This window comes from Mustela erminea, chromosome 18 (assembly GCF_009829155.1).
Source record: "Mustela erminea isolate mMusErm1 chromosome 18, mMusErm1.Pri, whole genome shotgun sequence".
NCBI lineage: Eukaryota > Metazoa > Chordata > Mammalia > Carnivora > Mustelidae > Mustela > Mustela erminea.
Window position 1 is genome coordinate 24,781,496 of NC_045631.1, and position 6,000 is coordinate 24,787,495.

Consider the following 6,000-nt stretch of genomic DNA (forward strand, 5'->3'; position numbering starts at 1 on the left):
AGGATCATGACCTGAGCCAAAGACAGACGCTTAACTGACTGAGCCACCCAGGTGCCCTGAAATCATATTTCTTTAGGATAAATTCTTAAAAGTGACATGACCAATTGTACATTTGAAAGCTTTTGATGTATATTGTAAATGCTAATGAAGACATCCTTCAACACCAAAAAAAAAAGTGTATTCTCACTCTACATATTTGTAATTTAGTAAACAAATGTTTACTGACATTTTATGTGTGTGTATATGTATGTTATTGATGGGGTTGTGTTTATATTTATAAAAACACAGAGAAAATCCTGGAAGGAGCCACAGGCAACAGTAGATACCTCCCGGGAAGTAGGCTTGATGGGTTGGGGGGAAGGGAAATTGACCTTTTCTTTATATAGTTGAGTGGTTTTTTGCCTTTTAAAAATGGAAGTGTAGGGACGCCTGGGTAGTTTAGTTGGTTAAGCGTCTGTGTTCATCTCAGGTCATGATTCAGGGTCCTGGGATCAAGTCCCACATCAGGCTCCTTGCTCAGTGGGGATACTGCTTCTCCTGCCTGCTGCTCCCCTTGCTTGTGCTCTCTCTCTCTCTCTCTCTCTATAAATAAGTAAATAAATAAAACCTTTTTTTTTAAATGAAAATGTATTACTTTTATAATAGTACAAACTATGTAGATATCTGTATATTTTGAACTGAACAAAAGTTTAAAACCCATAAGTCCCCTCAGAGCCCTCCCCTGCTCTCCTACCAGGCTTCATAGTTCTCATTTTCTGGTGGCAGGTCTCTGTGTGGAACAGTGCTGAGGACACTGGGACTGCGTGTAGAACAACCCTGTGTCAGTGGCCAACACAGCCATGTGCGCTCGCCAGCCCAAGACCACGGTAAGAGCAGCAAGTCCTGCTTTTGTGTCCTAGACCAGCTAGAGACTCAGCCCTACCCAGACAATGGGCGTCAGGCCCATCAGAGACAGAGAGAGAGAACAGGGCTGCAGGTGGGGCCAGTGTTAGCCCCTGTGAAAATTAGAAAAGGTGTTCAATCTCCCAGGTATAGAAGACTATGAAGACAGATAAATAAGATCTTGCTTTAGAAGTATTTGCAAACCTTGGGGCACCTGGGTAGCTCAGTGGGTTAAGCCTCTGCCTTCGGCTCAGGTCATGATCCCAGGGTCCTGGGATTGAGCCCCATATCAGGCTTTCTGCTTGGTAGGGAGCCTGCTTCTGCCCCTCCCCCCTCTCTGCCTGCCTCTCTGCCTCCTTGTAGTGTGTGTGTGTGTGTGTGTGTGTGTGTGTGTGTGTGTCAAATAAATAAATAAAATCTTAAAAAAAAAAAAAAAAGAAGTATTTGCAAACCTTGAACAAGCTGGAAATAGTCTTAAAACAAAAAAGGAAATATCATTAAGTTACTACATCATTCTTCAGCAAGGGCTGGAAAGAACATGGGTGTGAACAAGTTAGCTTCTGTCTCACACCCAGACACGCATCTGTGCTGGTGTGAAGCACACAGGTCTGTTCGTTCACTACCAGTTCTTACCCCGCCCTGGCTGGCAGTTGCTGGTCTGCCAGAGAATCTTCAGGCCACACACGTAGCCTGAGCATCACCTCACCCTGGAGCCCCCGAGGCCCCCACACAGAGTACCAGGAACCGGAAGCCAGCGCTCCCCAAAGTAAATGATCTCGGGAGCTCATAGGGTGGTTCAGGGACGCGTTGGTAGTCTGGAGGAGCATGCCAAGGTAGCAACAGCTGCACTGCAGTCCTGTTCACCATTCCACTGCTCCGCAGAGATTGTAAAGAAGGACTCTTAGCTTTAGGATTTTGAAACCCAGCTGAGGTTAAGGAATGCATTTACAGGAGAAGGAAAATCTTTTATATACTATGTTATGAGGTGTTAGATATTTTCTCTACGTTATTTCCTAATCCTTACAAATAGCCCCATTAGGGGTGCCTGGGTGGCTCATTGGGTTAAGCCTCTGCTTTCGGCTCAGGTCATGATCTCAGGGTCCTGGGATCGAGCCCCGCATCAGGCTGTCTGCTAGGCAGGGAACCTGCTTCCTCCTCTCTCTGTCTGCCAGCCTCTCTGACTACTTGTGACCTCTCTCTGTCAAATAAATAGATAAAATCTTAAAAAAAAAATAGCCCCATGAGTGGAGCAATCTGAGCCTCTCATCTGTGAGGAAGAAACCTCCGAGATGAATTGCCAAGGATGTGGTCGATTATTACTACGATGTGGTAGAGCCTGCTTTTAGATCCAGATCTGAGTGGCTCCACAACCCTCTCTTTTTTCTTATACTACACTACCTCCAAAAATAAAAATTAGGATGGGTATTGTCTGGCAATTTCATTGCAGTCAACCAATGTACTCGCTACTCTCCCAACATGGGAAGTGCTGAGAGTATTAGGGCCTTAGGAACAGACACTGGAAGGTTTCCTAACACTTGGTTAGTGACTTGTTACAGGATCTTGATTAACATTTGGGAAACTAAGAGCTTGAAAGACCTGGATTGATTATGCAGCCTCTCTCTGCCAAGTTGATTAGACAGTCCCTAAAATACTGGCTATGGGTCTTGGATCCCTCCGGAAACTGAGAGATGAAGAGGGACCTGTAAAGTTGGGTTGCGACAATAGTCCCATCTCCCCTGACAGGGGCTTGCAATGTCCCCGAGGTTTAAATGCCACCTGATGCTGCCCAGGGAAGCAGCTGCTGGGATCTGTGCTATGGAAAGTCACTGATGATCTGGCGATCTGTGCCTGGTTCAAGCTGATCCAACTCTAAAGTGTGTGTCCCCCTATCTTTTTTTTCTTCTTCATTGAGCTTCACTTTCTCAGTCTCCCCAAAATCCCAGGGTTCACAAATATTCCCTCCACTACACCAATACACTGTACAATAGTATCATCCCAAAGCCCTCAAGCACCCCCAGCCTGTAGGAAGAAATGAAATTACATCTGAATGGCAGCCTGGGCTGGTATTCCTTAAAGGCAATAAGAACGTAGTGTTCCATTATAGCCGCGCCACCAATACTATTCACAAAATATCAATAGGGACTTCAGAAAATCAGAAATCTCAAAAAGTGGCCAACCTCTCCATTTAGGAATGCAGTGTGAGTTGGGAGAGAGGAGTTGGGAGCAGGAGAGGCTGGAGAGAAGAAAGAGGTCAAACTCACTTGTTGAAAGGGGTGTGTGTGACTACTTAGAATTCACATTACATTAATTAGCTGCAACAACAAGTAAACCCCCAAGTCTTACTGGCTTCACTCAACTGAGGGTCACTCCTTCCTGCTGTGAAATCCAGAATGTGTCATCTGCAACAGCAGACAGCTTTTTTCCAGCTGGTAATTTGAGGACCAGGCACCTTCCATCTTGATTCACCAATTTCAGGACTTGGATCCCAGAATTATTTGTCTGTGTGCTTCAGGCCAGCAGGTGAAAGGGAGGAATGCAGGGTTGCATGTGGTGGGGAGGGGGTGATCAGGGGCCTCTCCCCAGAAGTGGTGCTTGTCACTTCTGCTCCCATTGGGTTGCCTAGAACTCAGTCACATGGCCATAGCTCACTGCGGGGGAAGCTGGGAACTGTAATTACGTTCTCAAGAAGGAGCCATGGGTCCGCCTGCTACCCCTAGGGAGGCTGACCTCGCTGACTGTGGCCAAGGCTGCATAGTACTCAGACCTTCCACAGAGCCCCCCTTGCAAGATGAGTGTTCTTCCAAACAGCTTTGCAAAAGGAAGACTGAAAACTTCTACATAAAAGCCAGGTCAGTGTTTCTGAGAAGATGTAATAAAAAGAAGGCTCAAAAAATTAGAAAAGAAAGAAAGAAAGAAACCTCAAGGATTCTATATAAGGTGGAAGGAGGGAAAAAGTTGTGATACTCAGATATGGGGTTTTTTCTTGCACCTGAATGTGGCTTGAGGCTTATTTACCCAAGGAAATCTCTACTTGTTAGCATTTTGGGCAGCGTGACCGGATGAGGAATTCTAAGTAGTTCTGCAGAGCCTGGGGGAGAAGTGAGAGGTTACCAGTCCCCACTCCTAGTCTAGGTTCTAAGACCTGCAATATTAATATTTGGATCTAAAATCTAGTGAATGGGAATGTGTAAGGAAAAGGTGTGAACTCTGCGTGTGTGTGGAGGAGAGAGCTTGGGATTTCGATCAGGAGGACCTGAATCATTAGGAAGTGAGTGGTGAGTGACTTCTCTCCATGTGTGTATTGGAGATAAATTCTGAGAGTACTTTTTGCTTTTAAAGGGGATGGAGATAGCATACACATATCTACCAGTTTAAAGATCAATTTATATATACTACTTAAAAATATGTATCTATAAGATCCAGTTTATATATGTGTATGTTTGTAAAATCTGGCACACAGAGGTGCTCATCCCCTTTCCCTCTGCCATTCGAAGTGGTCTCTGTTCTGGGGCACCTGGCTGGCTCAGTCGGAAGAGGATACATGCCACTCATGCTCTTGGGTCATGAGTTCCAGCCTCACGTGGGGTATCATTTATTTACTTAAGTAAATAAAACTCAGAAGAATAGTGGCCTCTGTTCTTCAGCAGTCTTGATTATTGGGCAGAAGAAACTGTTTTACTTGGCCTCAGAGAGCTTATTTGAAGATACGCCATTATTCAATATTAAACACGGATCTGTGTAATCCAGAAAGGTCAGCTGCCCATATCAGGGCTTAAGCTTCCAAATACCCTCGCCTCCACCCAGGTCCCATACCCTGGCCCAGCTCAGTCACCAGAAGTGCATGAATGTCAGGTCCTCTCTGCCCATCTGCACTGTCACCCAAGGAAACTCCACACAGCAACGTGGCATGGGGGGTGTCCTCCTCCTCTCCACATAGAGCTGCAGGGGCTGCCCTCCAAACCGGTGAGGCGGTTGGCAGGTCCGGTCAGCCACCACTTGCCTGTGTTAGGACGAGCAGCTGGATAGAAGGATGATACAACGACGAGCAGGAGGGAAGAGAGTGGGGAAGGCAGGGGCACAAGACATTGTATCTGAAGAGGAAGCCCAGGGTGGCATCTCAGCACCTGTCCTCTTTTCCAGAGCCCCTTCCCACGGGCCTCTTCTGCTCCGGCATTCTCAAGAGCACCGGTAATACAGAACTCACTTCATTTAAAGGAGAAGCATACGCCACTGTCCGTGTAAAGCAGAAGTGCTCACATCAGTGGGGTTTCAAACTGGGGGGGAGGGGGACGGGGGTACTTGTGAGCTTCCTGCTCTAGCAACAGCTCTTAGCAATGAGGACCCTTGCATCCCACAACAACAGCATGACTTATCCAAGCTCACACAGTCTGAGGCTTAAATCTGGGTACACTCAGTTATAAGCAAGAATTCCTTTTTGAGGGCACCTGGGTGGCTCAGTGGGTTAAAGCCTCTGCCTTCAGCTCAGGTCATGATCCCAGGGTCCTGGGATCGAGCCCCGCATTGGGCTCTCTGCTCAGCAGGGAGCCTGCTTCCCCCCCCCACTCTCTCTGCCTACTTATGATCTCTGTCTGTCAAATAAATAAATAAAAATATTTTTTAAAAAAAGAATTCCTTTTTGAATAATACTATCACGGATCCTGAAAACAGCAACCATTATGGGGTGCTTGCTGTCTTCCAGACATGGTGCTGAATTATGAACATAATTATCTCGTTGCATTCTCACCCCTGACACTGTGGGGCAGGTACTATTCTCATAAACTGAGCCTCCCAGGAGTTGAGTAACTTGTCCACGGTTGGTCGCACAGCTGTGGAGTTGGGATCTGACCCAGGTGGCCAGGCTCCTGAGCGCAGACTCCTGCCTGTTACGTGATCAAGATTTGACACAGCACAGAGGTCTAGGCAGGAGGACACATGCTTAATATTCTCCTGGGGACCAGATGTTATCCTCTCCAGATGACCTCACCCTCAGTCTCATGGTCCAATCGAAGAACCCAGGGAGAGGCAGAGCTGGGACTTGGAGCAGGTCAGTGTTCACAAGGCATTGCTGGTAAGTAGCTTTTGTTTGGAGCAGGGACTCTTGAATGGGGACAATCCCTT

The 6,000-nt window shown here is 46.8% G+C and overlaps 1 long non-coding RNA gene across 1 annotated transcript in view; it reads left to right on the forward strand.

Moving 5' to 3' along the window:
- The window catches only part of LOC116578415, a 28,991-nt gene extending 23,675 nt beyond the window's left edge, over positions 1–5,316 (forward strand). Inside the window, exons 3-4 of the long non-coding RNA XR_004280865.1 lie at positions 766–866; positions 5,023–5,316. This is a non-coding gene — a long non-coding RNA (uncharacterized LOC116578415). The remainder of the gene's footprint in view (positions 1–765; positions 867–5,022) is intronic.
- Positions 5,317–6,000: the final 684 nt, after the last annotated feature.